The sequence below is a fragment of the Moschus berezovskii genome, chromosome 3 (assembly GCF_049115385.1).
Source record: "Moschus berezovskii isolate FMDL1 chromosome 3, NW_MosBer_1.0, whole genome shotgun sequence".
Lineage (NCBI taxonomy): Eukaryota > Metazoa > Chordata > Mammalia > Artiodactyla > Moschidae > Moschus > Moschus berezovskii.
The window spans coordinates 32304889-32329454 of NC_142462.1; the positions used below are offsets into that span (position 1 = coordinate 32304889).

At 39.2% G+C, this 24566-nt stretch overlaps 1 pseudogene; it reads right to left on the reverse strand.

The window, feature by feature from the left end:
• Positions 1-4481: 4481 nt before the first annotated feature.
• Positions 4482-4925, reverse strand: LOC129552044 (small ribosomal subunit protein eS19 pseudogene; annotated as a pseudogene).
• Positions 4926-24566: the final 19641 nt, after the last annotated feature.

The following is a 24566-nucleotide window of genomic DNA, read 5'->3' on the forward strand; positions in this document are numbered from 1 at the left end:
ACTGTTTTGTGGGAAGTTCTAGTGAGTGACTCAGCAGAGCAGACTAGGAAACCTGAACATGCCTTTCTACCTGTGCCCATGTGAATAATTTTCTTGGATTTTCAGCTGTAGTCACTTATTGCGGAATTTGTTAGTGCCCTTGGCAAAGTCCTTACCCCATTGCTCAATCGGTATGCCAAACTGCTTCATCTCCTGCTATTGTTTTCCAGAAATTACAGCTGCCCTACATGGCGCAAGCAGTGCTTTGAAGTGCCCCTCCACACCTGGGGTGATGCTGTTTCATCTCACTGTGCCCAGATTTCAGGAATCCTAAAGTAACCCTTTGTCCCCACCCAGTAGCTTAGTGAAAATGTGCTGTGGTGTGTCTTCTTTTTTTTAAAAAATTTTATTGGAGGCAAATTACCTTACATTAATATATTGGTTGGTTTTGCCATATATTGACACGAATCTGCCCGGGGTGTACATGTGTTCCCTTTCTTGAACCCCCCTCCCACCTCCTTCTTCCCCATATCCTCCCTCCAGGTCATCCCCGTGCACCAGCCCCAAGCATCCTGTATCATGTGTCGAACGTGGACTGGTGATTCATTTCACGTATGATAATATACATGCTACAATGCCATTCTCCCCAATCATCCCACCTTCACCCTCTCCCACAGAGTCCCAAAGACTGTTCTATATACCTATGTCTCTTTTGCAGTCTCGTATACAGGGTTAAGGTTACCATCTTTCTAAATTCCATATATATGCGTTAGTATACTGTATTGATGTTTTTCTTTCTGGCTTACGGTCATACCACCCTCAACGCGCCCGATCTCGTCTTACTTAATTCTATGAGAACTGGCACTGGATGGCATTATTTACTTGTTTGTTTATGTTTATCTTGGAGGGAAAGGATATGTATCAGAGCTCCAAGAGTCCAAAGTACAACTTTATATTGTTTGAATTCCTCCTGCATCTACAAAGTTTTTTGAATACCTGGACTCACATGAGTTCCTCTGCCTTCTTAGAGGAGGAGATAGCATTGGTGGTAGCCAAATGGAAATGAACAAATTGAATTTTAAATCGAGCTTCACATTTTATTGGCTGGTTATTTGGAAAAGTACTTTTACTGCAACTATTGAGCATTGATTATAATGATTATCTATAAAATCACTTTACTACTACCCAGTATGATTTCATTTCTTTTAAAAATATCAGTTGTCATATTCACATCACACATTTTTTGTGCAAAGTAATAGAAGATGATGTAAAACAATCACTAAAGTACCCAACATTTGAAACATATTAAAATCTCCTTTAAAACTTTTTTTTCAGTATCTAAGCTGAACACAGTGTTTTATAATTATTTCACATGCATAAATGTTGTCTTATTAATCGTCTCATAAATTTTGTGAGAAAATGACCAGCATTACATATTTCCTTGGGGTCCCCAATGCAGTGTCTGTTCTACTTGGGACCTTATTAAGTTAGTAATTTTAGACTTAGACTTAGCACAGTACCAGGCATATAGTAATTGCTCAATAAGGATTTTAAGAATGAGTGGGTTTCAGTGATTTGCTGCATTTAAAAAATTTGTAGGTCTGATTTCCTGTGTCTGAAGTTTTCTTTCAATTGAAATTCTGTTTGATAAGAGCAATGATCCTTGGCTAGACCTACCATGACTTATTTCAAAATACCTCTAAAGTCAGGGGCCTCCCAATCCCACATTACTAGGATATTTGGTCCTGTTCTAGGACTTCAGGATTGCCTAGGAAGGGATATTCACATACAGGGTTATGTTTTAAACAGTATGTGAAGTTCCCAATAGGCATATGGGAGATATATCTAGGCTTAACCTAATGCCAACGTCAGCAATGATCAGAATATTAACATAACTGGCAAAGGCCCAAGAAAACAGTGTTCTTTGGATTACTCATTCTAGTTTTAGCAAATAACAACTTTTCAAATATTTTGAAGGAAAACTTCTACTGGAACTTCGCTTGTGTATCCAAGAATTGCAATGTGAATGATTGTTTAATGGTTTGCCATTTAGAGGGCTTAAAATTATTCTCTCTGCGTGGGAAAAAAAAAGAAAGATAGGCCAAGGTGCCAATCATCTAACCACATACCTGAGATTAATGTAATGTTTTGAATAAATCTGAAAGAAATTTATTTCGTTTAGTCTAGCAGTCTCAAATTTGGGTAAGAATCAGTTGAACAATTTATTAAAATTGTGGTTGGTCTGAGGTGGAAATCGGGAATCTGCATTTTAACAGGCATTCTAGGTGATTCTGATGCTTACCAATCTATTGATGTCAGAAAGGAAACTCAGTTTTAGCCTCTGCACTGCTTAGGAAAGAGTATGTAAGTTTTATAGGCAAACAGAACTCAATTCAAGTTCAAGATCTTCCATTTACTATCTTTGTGTGTGAATATTGGAACATATGTAACCTCTCTGAACTTCAGTTTCCAACTGTAAAGCTGGATAACTCTTACCATATAAGGATGATTTTATCTCGAGACACTTAAAAATTTGTTTTACAGTACATCCTTTTTGGTTATCTATTTTAAATATAGCAGTGTGTACATGTCAATCCCAAACTCCCAATCTATTTCTTGCTGCCACACTTTACCCCTGGTAACCATAAATTCATACTCCAAGTCTGTGAGTCTGTTTCTGTTTTGTGAATGAGTTCATTTGTATCATTTTCTTTAGATTCTGCATATAAGCGTTACCATACTGCCTGACTTCACTTAGTATGATAATCATCAGGTCCATCCATGTTGCTGCAAATGACATTATTTCATTCTTTTGAATAACTTGAGTAATATTCCATTGTGTATATGTACCACATCTTCTTTATCCATTCCTCTGTCAATGGACATTTAAGTTGCTTCATGTCCTGGCTATTGTGAACAATGCCGCAATGAACACTGTGGGGCATGTATCCTTTTGAACCATGTTCTTCTCTGGATATATGCCCAGGAGAGGGATTGCTGAGTCATATGGTAGCTCCAATTACAGGTTTTTTGGTTTGTTTGTTTTTTAAGGAACTTCTATACTCTTCTCTGGCTTGGAGAATTTTGAGCATGACTTTACTAGCGTAAAGTCATGCTCAAAATTCTCCAAGCCAGGCTTCAGCAGTATGTAAACCGTGAACTCCCAGATGTTCAAGCAGGTTTTAGAAAAGGCAGAGGCACCAGAGATCAAATTGCCAACATCCGCTGGATCATGGAGAAATCAAGAGAGTTTCAGAAAAACATCTATTTCTGCTTCATTGACTATGCCAAAGCCTTTGACTGTGTGGATCACAATAAACTGTGGAACATTCTGAAAGAGATGGGAATCCCAGACCACCTGACCTGCCTCTTGAGAAACCTGTATGCAGGTCAGGAAGCAACAGTTAGAACCGGTCATGGAACAACAGACTGGTTCCAAATAGGAAAAGGAGTGCGTCAAGGTTGTATATTGTCACCTTGCTTATTTAACTTATATGCAGAGTACATCATGAGGAACGCTGGGCTGGAAGAAGCACAAGCTGGAATCAAGATTGCTGGGAGAAATATCAATAACCTCAGATATGCAGATGACACTACCCTTATGGCAGAAAGTGAAGAGGAACTCAAAAGCCTCTTGATGAAAGTGAAAGAGGAGAGTGAAAAGGTTGGCTTGAAGCTCAACATTCAGAAAACAAAGATCATGGCATCTGGTCCCATCACTTCATGGGAAATAGATGGAAAAACAGTGGAAACAGTGTCAGACTTTGTTTTTTTGGGCTCCAAAATCACTGCAGATGCTGATTGCAGCCATGAAATTAAAAGACACTTGCTCCTTGGAAGGAAAGTTATGACCAACCTTGATAGTATATTAAAAAGCAGAGACATTACTTTGCCGACCAAGGTCCGTCTAGTCAAGGCAATGGTTTTTCCCGTGGTCATGTATGGATGTGAGAGTTGGACTGTGAAGAAAGCTGATCGCCGAAGAATCGATGCTTTTGAACTGTGGTGTTGGAGAAGACTCTTGAGAGTCCCTTATACTGCAAGGAGATCCAACCAGTCCATTCTAAAGGAGATCAATCCTGGATGTTCATTGGAGGGACTGATGCTAAAGCTGAAACTCCAATACTTTGGCCACCTCATGAGACGAGTTGACTCACTGGAAAAGACTCTGATGCTGGGAAAGGTTGGGGGCGGGAGGAGAAGGGGACGACGGAGAATGAGATGGCTGGATGGCATCACCGACTCTGTGGACATGAGTTTGAGTGTACTCCGGGAGTTGGTGATGGACAGGGAGGCCTGGCGTGCTGTGATTCATGGGGTCGCGGAGAGTCGGACACGACTGAGCGACTGAACTGAACTGAACTGAACTGATACTCTTCTCTATAGTGGCTGTAACAATTTACATTCCCACCTACAGTGTAAGAGGGTTACATTTTCTCCACACCCTCTTCAGCATTTATTGTTTGTAGTTGTTTTTTTTTTTTAACAAATGAGGCAATTTATTAACCCAGCATCATTTCTAATGCTTTCTGTTGGCAGCTGCCATCTGTCCAGCGTTTCTGTCCCTGGGGTGTCAGTTTGCAGCCCCCATCTTGGTCCTTTTGCACCATTTTCAGCCCCTCCAGGGCTTGGAGGACCCGCCAGGCCACACTCTTGGAGCCTCTGCTGAAGTGCCTGGGCATGACACCATTCCTGTGATGCCCCCGTAGACCTTGGTCATGGAGCCAACCCCAGCGCCACCGGGAGACACAGGTGCCGTGCCATGGAAGCAGCTCGTGTGTAGAACCAGGTCTCATTGTAGGGAGCAAGTTCTTTATGCTTGGCCAGCTTGACGGTGTCCACCCATTCAGGGACTTTCATCTTCCCAGACATTTTGAGGAAGGCTGCCAGAACTCTGATGGATCCTGCTGGTTCACGTCTTTTACAGTAACTCCAGGCATCGTGCAGCCTCCATGCTGCCAGCCAGGGGAAAGCTGTTTGTAGATTTTTTGATGATGGACATTCTGACTAGTATGAGGTGGTACTGCTTTGTAGTTTTGATCTGCATTTTTTAAATCATTAGTGATGTTGAGTATCTTTTCATGTGCCTCTTGGCCATATGTATGTCATCTTTGGAGAAATGTCTGTTTAGGTCTTCTGCCCATTTTTAATTGGGTTGTACTAATTCTAATAGGGAAATACCTTGTGCATGCATTGATGTAATGCCCTCAGCTCAGTTCAGTCACTCAGTCGTGTCCGACTCTCCGCGACCCCATGAATCACAGCACGCCAGGCCTCCCTGTCCATCACCAGCTTCCGGAGTTCACTCAAACTCATGTCCATTGAGTCGATGATGCCATCCAGCCATCTCACTCTCTGTCGTCCCCGTTTCCTCCTGCCCCCAATCCGTCCCAGCATCAGAGTCTTTTCCAGTGAGTCAACTCGTCGCATGAGGTGGCCAAAGTATTGGAGTTTCAGCTTTAGCATCAGTCCTTCCAATGAACACCCAGGACTGATCTCCTTTAGAATGGACTGGTTGGACTTCCTTGCAGTCCAAGGGACTCTCATACAATGCCCTAGGCTTGATTAGTTCCTTAATCTTCTGCGGTCGCTCAGAGGTAGAAACCTTGAACACTGCCAGTGGTGGGAACATGGTCTCTAAATGTGTCATTCACTTTTGAATCAGATCAGAGTCCCTTGAGTGTCACCGTAGGCAAAAGTTGTTGAAGAAAACGTATAGCTTTATACACTTGATTGCTCTAAATTTTAATATAAGAAAAGACTCATCTATTTCCGGCTCTATAACTCTACTTAAGTCACAGTGTAATTCCCCATAAGAGAGACTTGAAGTGATCACTCAAGCACACAGTACCTGTAAGTTGACCTGTTTTGAGTTTGCTTGGTTTGTCTGCTGCTAATGCAGGTACAGGCTGGAGGGCTTAATGATCAAATTGTTCTAGGGCCAATCTGGAGGTGTGAGAGTACTTTGTTGTACTCTGAAGGTTACCAAGGAGGATTCTAAGGGGAACCCAAGCCCCAGGTAAGACTCCCTGAGTTATCACTAACTTGGAGTTACTCTCCAACCCTCTGCAAAGCTTTACTGATGCCCCAGAGGTTGATGTTCTTCATACCCTCCCAAAACCTGGATATTTGCACCTCCGCTGCCTTACATAAATGTACTGGACTTGATCATTTGCACATATGTGTCCCACTGAGGACACAGATTTTGTTTCATTCCTTTTTATATCTGTTAGAAGGACACTGTCAGCCATTGAATAAATGAATTAATAAACTATTATACTTAGTTATATAGCCACTTCCTAGACTGAGTGTTTCTCTCCTGTGTTAAGCTTCTGTATGGAATTGTACAAATGTTTTGCCTTAAAAGGGCTACTTTAGTTCCCTTTGTAATATGTAGTTCCTTTGGAGTTAATGAGCTAAGACTATTTTATACACTAGTGCTTTAGCATTAAGAGAAGAAAATACTTGTCCTGGTGATTTGTTAAATTAGATGAAAAAGATTTTTTGTTTTCTACTTTGCATTGCAATGCTTCAGAAATCATTTTAAGAGGTATGTATATCTTTAAGAACAGGTCTTAAATCCCAAAAGGCCAAAGAAATATTTTATCATAGTTTCAGATTTATTTATACACGTTTTACAGTTAGCTCATTGCCATCATGAAAAACAGCTCAGACTTCCAGAGCCTTCTACTAAGCAGTTACATCCAAAATATGTAAAAAGCTGTTTCAGTGTTGAAAAGTTTTTTTTTTATAAAATGCTGAAACATTTTTATATTAATAAATGCTATTTTGAAGTTTATCTACTTTGTAAAAATGTTGTAAAATGCTGAAGACACCAGTCTGAATTAAACTTGGAACTATGCTGCAAAGATAAAAATGCCATCTCTCTGGAGGACCTGATACTTTCTTGATAGGCTTGAATAGCTGTGCTTAATCATAGTATGCCTGATATCAAGTCAGCTTGAACCTCTACCTAGACTCATGGAACATCCCAACCATAACTTACCTGCCTTGATGTCATATTTTTCTATCAAAAGGTTTTAGTCAATTAAAAAAAAAAAAGATTTTAGTCAATTTAAATATGTTAACTCAATACTAGGAATAACTCTTCTTAATTAAGAGAATTTTGTCCCCAAACCTCATTATACTATTTTCATTTAAGTTAGATGAAAGAAAAACTAACTGTACCTTTAAACCTCTCACCAATATCTCCAGATGATAAGTGTGCCAGTCACATTAAAGAGAGAAGCATGGTAGAGTTGAATCCATTGTTTAGTTGGAAGGTAGTTTATTAGTAAGCATTGAAAAGTCATCCAAGGAAGGATCACAGGCAGGAACATGAGACTCTAGAAGAGCTGTGATGGTAAATGATGGTCTCTCTGTGAGGGAATCTGATCATTGTAACAGCGCTGCGTGTGCAGGCATGAATGAGTACTTAGAAATATCCATTTAGGAAATGGTAAAGCAAAAGTCAACTTTGAGATTCTTAGATGAGAAGCAATAATCTTAAACTTTACCAGTGCCTCCATTTTCATTCAAGTTATAGCAAATTCACATGTGGGTTGACATTTTATTTTCATTGTTATACTTGGCCCAGAAGAACTCTTACAGCAGGAATTGTTTCTGTTTCTCATTGAAAGTTGGGATATAAAAAATTAACTGGGAATAATTGTGAATACTAGTATTTAGAATCATTTGAATATGGATCTTTAGAGAATACTTTGGGGTTATTTTGGGAGTGTAAAACATAGGTAGGAAAATACACAAATCATATGTACAACTTGATGATTTTTTTCCTCACAAAATGATGACTTCTGTGTGAAACCTACACCCAGATGAGGAAACAAACCATTATTTGCACCGAGAAGACTCCTTTTTTTTTTTTTTTTCTTTCAACCATTAATCACCAAAGATAACCACTATCCTGATTTTTCTAACTTCATGTAAGTGGAATCATACAGCAAAGATTGTTTTCTCCCTGACTCTCTCACTTCACATATGCATGTGAGATGCATCCACATGGTTGCTATGGTTAATGTTCTTCTTCTTATCACTATGTAGTTATCTATTTTATCAGTGTATCATAATTTATTCATAATTCTATGGTTACAGACTTTTGATGTCCCTATTTGAAAGCTATTGCAAATAGAGAAGCATAAACATTGTCACTGTCTTTGTAGTGAATATGTGAGTGCCTTTTTCTTGTGTACAAGTCTAATAACAGAACTGAGGAATTACTGGAGCTGTGTTTTTAGTAGTTTGGGTAATTTCTGCTAAGCAATAACAGTGCCATTTGATTCATATCCACTCCAACATTTGATATTGCCTGTCTTTTAAAAATGGAGTGTACAATATATCTATTCTGTTTTAACTTGTATTTACTTGATGACTCTTAAAGCCTCTTTTTATGTATTTAGGAGCCATTCTAATAGTTTCTTTGTAAATTGCTTTTTCAAGGCTTTTACCTAGTTTCCTATTTTGTTGTTTGTATTTTTCTTAGTGATTTGTAGGAGTTATTTATATTTTCTTTACACACATTCTTTGACAGTACATTTATAAAAATGTGTTTTTGTACCTACTATAGAGTTTATCTATTTGGTTTGTAATGACGTCATCTTCTTTTGGGGAACGGAAATTGTTTAAGCTAAGTCCAATTTATATTTTTTCCTTTCTTCTTTAACCTTTTTAAAATCTTGTTTAAGAAACAATTGCCTATCTCCGGTCATGAAAATATTCTCCTGTTTTTTTAACGAAAGCGTTCGTGTTTTGCATTTCGCATTTAAATCTACAATTCATCTGAGATTGGTTGTTGTGTCTGATGTGAGACAGGGATCACATTTTACTGATTTTTTAAAAATATAATTAGCCCATTGATCAGTACCCATACTGAAAAGACCATCCTTTCTGGAAAAGACTATCTTTTACCCACTGTACTGCAATGTCACTGTAAAAAAAATTAAAAATGACTGTGTATGTGTGTAAAAATATTAATATATGTATTTATGGATTTTTGATTCTACTTCACTGGTCCATATTTTGATTATCCTCATTCCAAAATCACACTGCCTTAATTACTATAGATTTTTAATGTCTAGCAATTTGTTAGTGTAATTTCCCCAGCTTTGTTTTTCTTCCATTTTTGTCTTGGCTCTTCTCAACCTTTTTTTCATTTTCACATAAATTTTAGAATCAAGTTTTCAACTGACACCAAGAAAGTATTGAAGTTTGTATTGTATATATGAGTCAGTATGGACTGAATTTACATTTTTACAATATTAAGTGTGACAGTTCTTGATTATGGTATATTCCTACTTCTGTTTACACCAACTTTGCCTTCTCTCACTAATGCTTTGTACGTACATATTTTTTGTTGGATTTATTCCATCAAAGTTATTATTTTGGTCTTACTATAATTGGTTTTCTGTTAAACTTTTTTATTTTACATTTTTATTCTAGAAGATAAAATGCAGTTGACTTTGTATAGTCATCATGTATCTGGAGATTTTGCTCAGTTCACTTTTTGACTAATAGCTTGAATGTAGATTATTTTTATTTTGCTTTGTTTTTGCCATTTTCTCCGTACATTTATCAAGTCACCTGAAAATAATGAATTATTTTGCTTTTATTTTTAGTGCCTTGCACTGGCAACTCTTTTTAGTATCGTAAAAAGTAAAAGTGGCAATAGCAGGTAAATAATAAGAGGCGTCTTATTACTGGTCTCAGGAAATTATTGAGCATTCTACACTATTTTGAAAGTTCCATTATATATGCAGTTTAAGAGTTTTTATTGTAAATTAATGTTGAATTACCTGAAATGTTTGCATGTATTAAGAGGACTATGAACTTTTTATTCTTTTCTTTTGCTAATTTATATCAACACTAATTTATTTTTTAATGTTAAAAGGCCCCTACGTGCCTGGAGTAAGTCCAGTTGTTAATGACATATTATCTTTTTTATCAAATATTCTTTTACATGGCAATTTACTCATGAGAGACACTAGGTCAAGTGTTTTTACACATCTTTTAAATTAAATTGAGCTTTTTTGACATCCTAACTCTTATGTTGTTTTTGACATTTTAACTCTTTAAAAAACAAAATTTTAAAATATTCATTTTTGTGCTAATTTTTATAGCAGATGTATTTACATAGGTAATATCTTAGAATGATTATTCCAAGCACCGTTGTACTAGTACTGTGTAAATAAAACAGACTTGTGTTGTTACACTTTGAGTAAATTGGGTTTCCCCAATTTCTCCAGACATCACACCTTTGTTTTAATATGCAAGCAGTAATAGAATCACTATCTCACTGTCTACAAAATACAGTCTTTGGTGAGATTTTACTCCAAGAATACATTTTAGTTGGAAATTTTTGCCTGAACTAGTTTCTGATCATTTTCTTAAAGTGTTCCAGGATAAAGTCTGTTCTTTACCTTTGCATAAGCAAAAGTCCCATTTTGTGTTTTCCTTAATTAGATGTGTTATTTGTATTCAAAGGGGAATCCAAACTTCTACAGAAAATGTTAAAAACGGAAGTCTAGTGAATTCTATTATTAACTTGTCTTTTCCATTTAATCGTGATTTCTATCATTTACATATATATTTTTATTTATGAGTTTTCTTTATATTATTTTAAGCATTTTTACATTAAAATATTTTCATTTAAAAATGGGACACAGTTGACAGAAACTTAAGTATAACTGGGGAAAAAGTGCATGAGTAATTTAATATGAAAGTTGCTATGTATATTGGTATTGCAACAAAATGATGGATAGAAAATAATCATAGGCTAAAAACTTCTATAAAAGTTTGGTAATTATATTTAATGGATGTAAGTGTCTTTCTACTGTTGTTGTTTTTCTCTTTTTTTGGTTCTAATATAGTTTTGGATTGTATGATTGCAAGAAACATAAATTCACTCCCAGTAGTGGAGAGAAAAGAAAACCTATGGTCAAGACAAAATAGGCAAATGCAGGTATCCATAAAGGAGAAATAAACTGCCAGCAGGCCACGGTAGGACTGGAACTAGAAACCCGAAAGTTAGTTTACTCTTTGCAACTTGAAAAGGCTTGTCTCTGTTCAGTTTCATCTCTGTATGATTTCACCTTAGTTTTTCACATGGTATAGCGTGGCTACCACTACATCTCGTATTTGTGTGGCTTTGGAATTCGTATGCTTTTGTTGTTTCAGATATTTCAGTTATTAAGGGGGAAAGCCTCTTATTGTTCCCTTCTTATGCTTCCACATGAGGATCTTCATTTAAAAGACCTCTATCTTCTTCTTTTATACTTTCTTGATTCCACATTTTGCAACGAGGGGGGAATTATTTTGCTTGGTTTGTTTGAGAGGAGTTGAGATTGCTGTGCTAAGCAGCCACTTCACCACTCTCTCTAGATCTCCCTGCCTGTGGCCAGGGTGCATTATCTGCTCTCACTCACAGGGGTCTGCTACATAATTAGGAAGTCAGTAGTATTCTATCTGGGCCAGTTAGTGCATGGATAAATAACTGTTTGAGTCCACTTGTGCTGCCATAACAAAACACCACAAAGCAAACGGCTTATAAACAACAGAAACTTGTTTCTCACAGTTCTGGACTCCAGGAAGTCCAACATCAAGATGCCTGCAAGTTTGGTGTCTGGTTAGAACCCACTTCCTGGTTCATAGACTGCTGTGTGCTCTCATGACACAAGGGGGCCAGGTAGCTCTCTGGGATCTCTTCTGTATAGGGACCAATCCCATGAATGAAAGCTCCATCTCATACCTAATCAACTTCCCAAAAGCCTTATCTCCTAATACATCACATTAGGGGGTTAGGATAGGAATTTTGGAGAGATGTTCTGTGCTTAGGTGTTCAGTTGTGTCCAACCCTTTGTGACCGTATGAACTGTAGCCTGCCAGGCTCCTCTGTCCATAGGGATTCTCCAGGCAAGATTACTGGAGTGGGTTGCCATGCTCTCCTCCAGGAGATCTTCCCAACCCAGGGATCAAACCCAGGTCTCTCGCATTGCAGGTGGATTCTTTACCGTCTGAGCCACCATAATCATGTCCAGTTTAGGAATAAATTTTTAGGAAGCCCATTTGGCTCTAGATGTAAAGTCATAGTCCCCAGATAGCTTTCCTATTTTGATATTTGGAGTTCCATTTTTCTGACTGTTGATTCTATTTCTCAACTGGTTCCAAAAAAGAAAAACAGATACCTACTACAAATCCTACACAGAAAGAAAACATGGTCCATTTGTCACATGATATAAAAACAATTAAAATGTTAAGACTGAAAAAATAGTGCTTATATATGCAGATGAAAATATAGATCATATTTATCATATTTATGAACTTGAATATGGAAGGATTTTGTAAGGCAGCAAGTTAAAATGTAAAAACTAGCCTCATATATGACCATAATAAAATAAAAATACCTGGGTCTCAAAAAACACACAATAAACAAAGTACAAAAAACCCATCAGAGTGAAGTAAAAAATTGTAGCCTGTAAATATAACACAAATTCCTATAAATGAGAAAGAAAAAACAACCCATTAGAAAAATGGGCATCATATAAAATATATCCTGGCTAGTCAGGAAAGTATGATCTATTTCTACCACTAGTTCCACAAGGAAATACTAGTTACAATGAAATACTAGTTCTACAGTGAGATACTAAAAATACCAACTGTAGTAACACCAAGTATTGGAAAAAATGAAGAGCAATTATAATATTTATACTCTGATGGCAAGGGTATAAATTGGTAAAGTCCCTTTAGATGGCATTTTGGCAATATTGAGTGAAACTGTAGATGTACACGCCAAATGACCCTGCAGTTTCATTTCTATATCCCTCTTCCAGATGTATACAAAGAAACACGTATAAGGATGTTCATAATGACAGCATTTATAGTGGTAAGTCTGTGGTCCTAGGAGAGGGGATTAGAAAAGTACATTATGTCAACACAAAAGAATACTATGTATCAGTGAAAGTGAGTGCATCTGAGCTTCATATACTCAGTTCAGTTCAGTTCAGTTCAGTCGCTCAGTCGTGTCCGACTCCGTGACCCCGTGAATCACAGCACGCCAGGCCTCCCTGTCCATCACCAACTCCCGGAGTTCACTCAACTTCATGTCCACAGAGTCGGTGATGCCATCCAGCCATCTCATTCTCTGTCGTCCCCTTCTCCTCCTGCCCCCAACCTTTCCCAGTATCAGTCTTTTCCAGTGAGTCAACTCGTCGCATGAGGTGGCCAAAGTATTGAAGTTTCAGCTTTAGCGTCAGTCCTTCCAATGAACACCCAGGATTGATCTCCTTTAGAATGGACTGGTTGGATCTCCTTGCAGTCCAAGGGACTCTCAAGAGTCTTCTCCAGCACCACAGTTCAAAAGCATGAATTCTTCGGCGATCAGCTTTCTTCACAGTCCAACTCTCACATCCATACATGACCACGGGAAAAACCATAGCCTTGACTAGACAGACCTTTGTTAGCAAAGTAATGTCTCTGCTTTTTAATATACTATCTAGGTTGGCTTCATATATTACCAGGGATCAATTTCACAAACATGTTAGTTGAAGAAAGCAAGTTGCAGGAATATTCATATATATTATGTATAATAAAAATATGGGGAAAATAAAGGACAGAATGATATTACACCAGATTCAGGTAGTAATTTTATCTCAGGGAGGGAAAATAATGGGAACTGTTGAAATGATTTTATTTCATGAAGTGAGTGGAACATGCATAGATAATTATCATGTTGCAAGCTATACATTTTTTAATGTCTAAGATATTTTATAGTTTTTGAAGGAAAGGCCTTATCCTGAATTATAGGTGGTAAGACTTGTGAAATAAGGATTCTTATCATAATACATGCAGCCATGGTCCTGGGATTACTAACACTTGCTGGCTCCTAGTTGCCTACTGGATAGAAGTTAAATATCCTAGCATGACACTGAAGGTCTTTTACACTTAGGATCTCTCTTTCTTCCTTCCTTCCTCTTTTCTCTTCCTCACTTCCTCTCTTTCTTCGCTGTGCTGGGTCTTAGCTGCGGCACATGGGGTCTTTAGTTGTGGCGTATGAATCTTAGTTGTGGCATGCGGGATCTAGTTCCCTGACCAAGGATTGAACCCAGCCCTCCTGCGTTGGGAGAGTGGAGTCTAAACCACTGGACCACCAGGGAAGTCCCAGATTCTTACTTTATTTTCCACACTTACTCTTTCTTTCCTCCTTATAGCATATGTTCTGAGTATCTAATGAATCATTCTCAATTTCTTGAGTGTACTCCTTTTTAATGCTTTCACCTGAAGTGCATCATTCCTCCTTAACTTTTGATCATCTTTCAAAACAGTTAAAATAGTGCCCTTGTAAAAATATCTCCAGTTTTCACACTGTGTTACATACTTCAGGTGTTGTTATGGGCTTATATATCTGTGTTCTTCATTAAAGGCAGCTTGTGGAAGGTACAACCACATCTTACTTGTTTTTGCTGCCCAGTGCCTGGCATAGCAGGTGCTTGATATTAGAAGAATAAATTATTAGAAGAGATGTTGGAATGTCACAAGTTAAAGCATTTGTTGCTAAATTAGTGCCACAAGCACTGAGCAGGATGAAACTTCAGAGACTGTCACTGTGTTAGAGTGGTCTGAAAAGATTCCATGCAAGCTCTTGGCCTTACTCTTGGTCTCAGAGGGTGGGTAAACTTTGCAGTCACTGAGGAGAGAGGTAAGCTTCTCAAGCTGAATCAGTAAGGGGAGCAGAAGTTTGGACAAGGGGAAGCCATTCTTCAGTCTGCAGGTTCCAATGCATGTGCTGCCTGTTTAGGGAGCTAGTGTTTTTATTTTCTGGGTGCTATAAAAACTGCTCACGTTTCCTTACTATTTAAGATGAAGGTAGAGACTGTGTTAACCTTTCAGCTCCATGGAGAAAAAAAGAAAAAGGAGATACATAGGAGATGGAGCTAAGTAAGGATTTGTAGTCTCAGAATGTAGTCTCAGCCTGAGTCCATAGAGAGCTCTGGAGTGTGAGTAGCACTCAGAATTAATCTCTGCTCAGGGCAAGCAGGGGATCCTTTTATACTCAGGTCAGTCCGTTATTGATAACAGGCTGTTCTGAGAGGGGTCCCATCCTGGAGCAAGAGAACTTCCATTTGGCTGGAGACAGTTCTCTTAGAGAGGGGTCAGCTGTGACTATGAGTTGCTAACACACCCAGCAGCTGGGAGATGAGCGTTCTTGCCTGTCAAGGTGGATCTAAGCAAGGGACTACTTTATTTATTTATTTTTTTAATCTAACCCTTAATTTAGTTTTTTTTTTTTTATGTTTAGTTTTATTTGTTTTACTTAATTTTGTTTTTTAACTTTACATTATTGTGTTGGTTTTGCCATACATTGACATGAATCTGCCCCGGGTGTACATGTGTTCCCTATCTTGAACCCCCCTCCCAACTCCTTCTGGGTCATTCCAGTGCACCAGCCCCGAGCATCCTGTATCGTGCATTGAACCTGGACTGGCGATTCGTTTCACATATGATAATATACATGTTTCAATGCCGTTCTCCCAAATCATCCCACCCTCGTCCTCTCCCACAGAGTCCAAAAGACTGTTCTATACACCTGTGTCTCTTTTGCTGTCTTCTATCACTTTCACACATTGGAGAAGGAAATGGCAGCCCACTCCAGTGTTCTTGCCTGGAGAATCCCAGGGATGGGGGAGCCTGGTGGGCTTCCGTCTATGGGGTCACACAGAGTCGGACACGACTGAAGTGACTTAGCAGCAGCAGCATACAGGGTTATAAGGAACTACTTAAAAAATCTGCTCAGATACCCTCTTGCAAGTGTCTGCTTTCCCACTCTTCTGCCGTGGCCCCACTTTGTATCATGCTGTTATATCACTGCCCTCATCTGCTGGGCCACGCATACTGCTTTTGCTGGCACTGTCACTTTAAATAGATCCTGGTCCTTTGGGCACTGCTGTGTTTCAAGGTCCTTGGCACCCTAGCCACTTCTTCTGGATACCACCGTTTATTGCAATGCTCTTGATTCTGTAGCTTTCTGGGTGTCAAGTTCTATTCAAGGTCAAAGCTTGGGAAGAGATCCCCTTGTATTGTTACATTGTATTTGTTAATTGGTACCCAAAGCAGAAAAAATTGTACTCTAATGGTTCCAAATAGGAAAAGGAGTACGTCAAGGCTGTATATTGTCACCTTGCTTATTTAACTTGTATGCAGAGTACATCATGAGGAACGCTGGGCTGAAAGAATCACAAGCTGGAATCAAGATTGCTGGGAGAAATATCAATAACCTCAGATATGCAGATGACACCACCCTTATGGCAGAAAGTGAAGAGGAACTCAAAAGCCTCTTGATGAAAGTGAAAGAGGAGAGTGAAAAGGTTGGCTTGAAGCTCAACATTCAGAAAACGAAGATCATGGCATCTGGTCCCATCACTTCATGGGAAATAGATGGGGAAACAGTGGAAACAGTGTCAGACTTTATTTTTTTGGGGCTCCAAAATCACTGCAGATGCTGACTGCAGCCATGAAATTAAAAGACGCTTACTTCTTGGAAGGAAAGTTATGACCAACCCAGATAACATATTAAAGAGCAGAGACATTCCTTTGCCAACCAAGGTCCATCTAGTCAAGGCTATCATTTTTCCCGTGGTCATGTATAGATGTGAGAGTTGGACTATGAAGAAAGCTGATCGCCGAAGAATTGATGCTTTTGAACTGTGGTGTTGGAGAAGACTCTTGAGAGTCCCTTGGACTGCAAGGAGATCCAACCAGTCCATTCTAGCAGAGATCAATCCTGGGTGTTCATTGGAAGGACTGATGGTGAAGCTGAAACTGCAATACTTTGGCCACCTCATGCGACGAGTTGACTCACTGGAAAAGACTCTGATGCTGGGAAAGGTTGGGGGCGGGAGGAGAAGGGGACGACAGAGAATGAGATGGCTGGATGGCATCACCGACTCTATGGACATGAGTTTGGGTGAACTCCGGGAGTTGGTGACGGACAGGGAGGCCTCGCATGCTGTGATTCATGGGGTTGCAGAGAATTGGACACGACTGAGCGGCTGAACTGAACTGAACTGAATGTTTTTAGGAGTAAATAGTAGAGCAACTCTTTTGCTTTCTCTAGCACTCACCAAGACATTACCCAAAGTCTTCGCTAATGACTACCGTTCTGTTATTGAAACACTATGATCTTCCCAGTTGTCTGCTCCTTTAGGATGTGTCCTCTCCCCACTGGTCTCTCAATCCCTCTTGCAAATGGACACTTGGTAGGTCTGTGCCATGTAAGATCCTGCCACATATCCAGTTTCTAGTAGTGGTAGAATCATGTCTTTAGCTACATATGCAAAATTCCGATTAAGACTAAATTTTGTGATTAGTTGAAAGGAGTTAATTAATGCAGTGACTATTCTGAGGAGAAGCACTATTTTAGTTTCTGTTCAGAATTCCATGATTTGAACTTCCAGTACTTTCAATAATATCTGGATGTCCTGTCCTTCTAGGCAAATAGAAAACCAACGAGCTGTGAATGGAATGGCTTCTGTGATAAGGCATTCATTTACCAGTGTCATTTCTAGGCTGAAGCATTTAATTATGCATGTGAGACCCTCTTGTGCTTTCACGCTCTGCTGCAGCAAGGGTGCAGGAGGCTCTGGGGTGCAGCTAGCGGACCAGTGGTTGAAGCAATCTCTGCCATTATACTCAGAGGACGTTGTGTAAATGAGAAATAAGAGAAATGGTTTTTCTTGAGTTAAGCCATTGAGATTTGAGTATTTGTCAGTACAGCGTAAACTTAGCATATCCTCACTAATAAAAACAACTGCTCTTAATTCCTTCTCATTCCCCATTTAACAACAACAAATGGTCCCTATAATGAAGGAGCTTTTGGTGAAGACTGCAAGTTATAAAACTTCACACCCATAAATTTTCCTTTCGACTCCATTTCTCCTTTGCCTCCCTCTTCTGTCACCTGGTATGCTTCTTAAGGAATCTATGTGTTTCAGTAGAATGGTTTCATTAAAAAAATACTGAACATAAAGTACATTCCAGATGGTTAATCTGCCCCAGTTATTAAAATAAGCAAAATATCTGAATTGCAAAATGAGTGATTGATATAACTTAGGAAGTCAGTAATCAGGTCAATTGTATAGCTCTAGAAAGCCAAACCTTTCAAACCTGTCATCTTTGTGTGTGTGTGAATTTGGTCAGAAGTATGTCTTTAATCAATGTGTTGATTTTGGAAAGTCTGATAAGTAATACTAAGAGTTATTTAGATAGGTAAATTATGTTTCTTCACTGGAATCTCTCAAGTAAGTCTCAAAAATATCTATTTACACTCTGTACCTGGTGAACTGAATTTAAAAAAAAGGTAAAGTCTGACACATTCACATCACAGTGTAAACTCTGCTTGTGAAATGTTATTGCAGCCAATATTTTAAATATTTTAGTATAAATCATTCTGAATGTATGATATGTATAATGTGATAATTAATATTTATCTTAATACATCTATTGTTTATAATAAAATAATCAGCTGATAGTAAAATTTACTTCTTGCAAATCTAGTAGCTAAAATCAACATATATTTTATATGTGTGGCTGATGCTCTCTGCTGCTGTACTTTTTAACATTTTAGAAAATAAAGCTGGAGGCCTGCTTTTCAGAATCCCTAATTCCTGTGTTATTTTTTTTTAAAGTGTTCCCATTAGGGAATTCTCTGCTTTTAGTATCAACAACAGTTCATGGCCTGTGTTGCATAAGCTATGTTTATTCATAGTAGTTATCTGTGGTAAAGAAACTACTATCAGTAAATGAGTCTATTCTGAATTTTTTAATGTGAAAAATTTTAAAAGGTAAAATATGAATGATGATATTACATGATGAAAGACAGCTAATAAAAGCACCACCAAGAAAGAGGTATGAGATCCTGGAATCCAACAGAGTTACATTGATGGCCTGGGGGTATTGGTCCGTTCTGATATTTCTTCCCTGCAGGCACTGTGTGATGTCATACTGCAAGTCTACCTTTGTGTTATAAAGGGTGAAGACACTTCCTACAGTCTTCCCCCATAATGATATTCAACTGCAGTGGTAAACAAGCCTATTTGTTTATCACTGTTATTTAGACCACTGTTAAATAGTCTTTTTAAAAAACTTAGAAAATGAAACATTTTCATGACCATTATTTATAGGATTTTAAAATGCAGTATTTTAAAAACATTTCCATAAAAAAAGTAGCTGTATATTATATTTACGGAACATGATGTTGGGCATTGTATTCTACATGGATTATTTCATTACATACTCAAGACAGTCCTTTAAGTTATATACTGTTATTATTTCTGTCTTACAAAGCAGAAAGCATAGATGGGCTAGGTAACTGATTCAAGGTCATAAATGTAGTCACTTATAATGCACAAATTGAACAAATATTTGTCTGGCACTAGGGTTTCAGATTGCATCCAATTATTGCATTTCGGACTCTTTTGTTGACCATGATGGCTACTCCATTTCTTCTAAGGGATTCCTGCCCACAGTGGTAGATATAATGGTCATCTGAGTTAAATTCACCCATTCCAGTCCATTTTAGTTCGCTGATTCCTAGAATGTCAACGTTCACTCTTGCCATCTCCTGTTTGACCACTTCCAATTTGCCTTGATTCATGGACCTAACAGTCCAGGTTCCTATGCTATATTGCTCTTTACAGCATCGGATCTTGCTTCTATCACCAGTCACATTCACAACTGGGTATTGTTTTTGGCGCCATCCATTCATCCTTTCTGGAGTTATTTCTCCACTGATTTCCAGTAGCATATTGGGCACTTAACGACCTGGGGAGTTCCTCTTTCTGTATCCTATCATTTTGCCTTTTCATACTGTTCATGGGTTCTCAAGGCAAGAATACTGAAGTGTTTTGCCATTCCCTTCTCTAGTGGACCACATTCTGTCAGACCTTTCTACCGTGACCCGTCCGTCTTGGGTGGCCCCGCATGGCATGGCTTAGTTTCATTGAGTTATACAGGTCTGTGGTCCATGTGATCAGATTGGCTAGTTTTCTATGATTATGGTTTCAGTGTGTCTGCCCTCTGATGCCCTCTCGCAACACTTACCATCTTACTCGGGTTTCGCATACCTTGGACGTGGGGTATCTCTTCATGGCTGCTCCAGCAAAGCGCAGCCGCTGCTCCTTACTTTGGACGAGTAGCCCCTCCTGACCTTGAACATGGAGTAGCTCCTCTTGGCACTCCTGCACCTGCGCAGCCGCCACTCCTTGGACATGGGGTTGCTCCTCTCGGCTGCCTCCCCTCACCTAAAAGATGATGCTGTGAAACTGTTGCACTCAATACACCAGCAAATTTGGAAAACTCAGCAGTGGCCACAGGACTGGAAAAGGTCAGTTTTCATTCCAATCCCAAAGGAAGGCAATGCCAAAGAATGCTCAAACTACCGCACAATTGCACTCATCTCACACGCTAGTAAAGTCATGCTCAAAATTCTCCAAGCCAGACTTCAGCAATACGTGAGCCATGAACTTCCAGATGTTGAATCTGGTTTTAGACAAGGCAGAGAAACCAGAGATCAAATTGCCAACATCCGCTGGATCATGGAAAAAGCAAGAGAATTCCAGAAAAACATTTATTTCTGCTTCATTGACTATGCCAAAGCCTTTGACTGTCTGGATCACAATAAACTGTGGAAAATTCTGAAGGAGATGGGAATACCAGACCACCTGACCTGCCTCTTGAGAAACCTGTATGCAGGTCAGGAAGCAACAGTTAGAACTGTACATGGAACAACAGACTGGTTCCAAATAGGAAAAGGAGTACGTCAAGGCTGTATATTGTCACCTTGCTTATTTAACTTGTATGCAGAGTACATCATGAGGAACGCTGGGCTAGAAGAAGCACCAGCTGGAATCAAGATTGCCGGGAGAAATATCAATAACCTCAGATATGCAGATGACACCACCCTTATGGCAGAAAGTGAAGAGGAACTAAAAATCCTCTTGATGAAAGTGAAAGAGGAGAGTGAAAAGGTTGCCTTGAAGCTCAACATTCAGAAAACGAAGATCATGGCATCTGGTCCCCTCACTTCATGGGAAATAGATGGGGAAACAGTGGAAACAGTGTCAGACTTTATTTTTTTGGGCTCCAAAATCACTGCTGATGCTGATTGCAGCCATGAAATTAAAAGACGCTTACTCCTTGGAAGGAAAGTTGTGACCAACCTAGACAGCATATTAAAAAGCAGAGACATTACTTTGCCAACAAATGTCCGTCTAGTCAAAGCTATGGTTTTTCCCGTGGTCATGTATGGATGTGAGAGTTGGACTGTGAAGAAAGCTGATCGCCGAAGAATTGATGCTTTTGAACTGTGGTGTTGGAGAAGACTCTTGAGAGTCCCTTGGACTGCAAGGAGATCCAACCAGTCCATCCTAAAGGAGATCAATCCTGGGTGTTCATTGGAAGGACTGATGTTTAAGCTGAAACTCCAATACTTTGGCCACCTCATGCAAAGAGTTGACTCATTGGAAAAGACTCTGATGCTCGGAGGGATTGTGGGCAGGAGGAGACGGGGATGACAGAGGATGAGATGGCTGGATGGCATCACCGACTCAACGGACATGAGTTTGGGTAAACTCCGGGAGTTGGTGATGGACGGGGAGGCCTGGCGTGCTGTGATTCATGGGGTTGCAAAAAGTCAGACTTGACTGAGCGACTGAACTGAACTGAGGGTTTCAGAAATGAGTAAGACATGGGCCCGGTCTCTGAGGAACTTTGTGGGAGAGACAGTCCTAAAGATAGCTGTTCAGTGTGATATGGAAAAAACTAATCAGGAGCTATGATTTGACACAGGGAAAATGACATGTGAGCCAGGAGTTAAATTTTATCACAAGAAAGGGGAGTGTCATTCTGGACCCTGTACCCTTTACTTCGAGAGAGAGCGAGAGATGAAAGGGCATTGTGCATGGGGAACGCTGGTGAGTTTGTGCGGCTGGAATGGAATGTGTAGGGAGAAGAAGAGCTAAGATAATGCAATTAATCTTTAGTATAAACTTTTACCATTTCCTTCCTTCCTTCCTTTTTTTATGACCTTTCTTCTTTATGCACTATCTGCTTACTGTTTTCCAAAAATCTTTATAGTGCTTATATTTTAAACAACATAAAATAGAGTGATTGAGATGAAAATATATAAGTAAATGCTGTATAATAGACTCAAGGACTTGACAAGATGAGCAGAAATAGAGATATCCTTCCATTATGTAGGCCAAAAGTGGTTTCTAAAGTTAAATATCATATACAGTTCCACGCATCCTAGATGATCTGGGAAAAAAAAAGAAAAAAAAAATAGAGTTACACACCTAATTAAAATTTTTAATTTGAGTATTAAACACCCTCACAAGGTTGGAAAACCCCTATGGTTACCTCAGACATTTGAATAGACCACAACGCATGGGAAACCCCTAAAGAAAAGTAAATTTATTTCAGTAGAACCAGGGGTTTCTGAGTTTATGTTTAAAGATGGTAATGTAAGTTTTTAGGTTGAAAGGCTAGGCATTTATTTCAGAAGGCAGTGTGCTGTTATAGAGAGACTAAAATAGAACACAAAAGAAAATTCTAAGATGGTCCAGAACGTTGTCCAGGCTATTCAGGACGTTGTGCATATGTTTATTTGTGATCAGAAAAGTGGAAAACATAAGTCATGAGATATGTTTTCACTCAAAGAATAGCAAAATAACAATGGAACCAGTCAAATTTTGTCTAACAATAGAAGAACCTACTGTAGAAGTAAAGGGGCTGAAGAATGAAAGATACCCATGTATAATACAAGAGGGGAAGTCCTACAGGACAGTGCATGTAAATGCTTAGGGTTGTTTATCGTGTAGGAACAAAGCCAATTTAAGGAAATATGTTTGACATTATAACATGTGATGGCAAAGGCTGATAAAATTACCATTTTATGCATGGAAATAATAATAAAAGTATGAATTAGAAAGTTGTGAATGCATGTGTATGTGTTTTGTTGTTCAGTTACTAAGTTGTGTCTGACTATTTGCAACCCCATGAACAACAGCACACCAGGCTTCCCTGTCTTTCACTATCTTCTGGAGTTTGCTCAAACTCTTGTCCATTGAGTCGATGATGTCATCCAACCATTTCATCTCTGTTACTCCCTTCTCCTCCCATCCTCAATATTTCCCAGAATCATAGTCTTTGCCAATGAGTTGACTCTTTGCATCAGGTGACCAAAGAATTGTAGTTTCAGCTTCAACATCCTTCCAATGAATATTCAGGACTGATTTCCTTTAGAATTGACTGGTTTGAACTCCTCTCAGTCCAAGACATTCTAATACAGTCTTTTACAGCACCACAATTTGAAACCATCCATTCTTTGGCACTCAACTTTTTTAATGGTACAACTCTCACATTTGTACATGTCCATTCTAAAGGAGATCAATCCTGGGTGTTCATTGGAAGGACTGATGCTAAAGCTGAAGCTCCAATACTTTGGCTACCTCATGCGACGGGTTGACTCACTGGAAAAGAGTCTGATGCTAGGAGAGATTGGGGGCGGGAGGAGACGGGGACAACAGAGAATGAGGTGGCAGGATGGCATCACCGACTCGATGGACATGAGTTTGAGTGAACTCCGGGAGTTGGTGATGGACAGGGAGGCCTGGCATGCTGTGATTCATGGGGTGGCAAAGAGTCGGACACGACTGAGCAACTGAACTGAACTGAACTGCATGGAAAAACCATTTGACTCACTGGAAAAGACTCTGATGCTGGGCGGGATTGGGGGCAGGAGGAGACGGGGACAACAGAGAATGAGATGGCAGGATGGCATCACCGACTCGATGGACATGAGTTTGAGTGAACTCCGGGAGTTGGTGATGGACAGGGAGGCCTGGCATGCTGTGATTCATGGGGTCGCAAAGAGTCGGACACGACTGAGCGACTGAACTGAACTGAATGGAAAAACCATAGCTTTGACTAGATGGGCCTTTGTGGGCAAAGTGATGTTTTTGCTTTTTAATATGTTCTCTAGGTTTGTCACAGCTTTCCTTCCAGGGAGCACACATCTTTTAATTTCATGGCTGCAGTCACCATACACAGTGATTTTGGAGCCCAAAAACATAAACTCTGTCACTGCTTCTACTTTTTCCCTATTTGTCATGACGTGATGGGACCAGATGCTGCCATGGTCTTGGTTTTTTAAATGTTGAGTTTTAAGCCAGCTTTTTCACTCTCCTCTTTCACTTTCATCAAGAGGCTCTTTACTTCCTTTTAGCTTTCTGCCATTAGGGTAGTATCATCTGCATAACTGAGGTTGTTGAAATTTTTCCTGATTTTCATTCCAGCTTGTGATTCATCCAGACCAACATTTCACATGATATACTCTGAAGAAGTTAAATAAGCTGGTTAACAATATACAATCTTGTCATACTCCTTTCCCAATTTTGAACCAGTCGGTTGTTCCATGTAAAGTTCTCTGTGTGTGTGTATGTATGTATGTGTATATATATATATATATATATATATATATATATATATATGACACATAGAATTTATACAGAGGCCCTGCATGC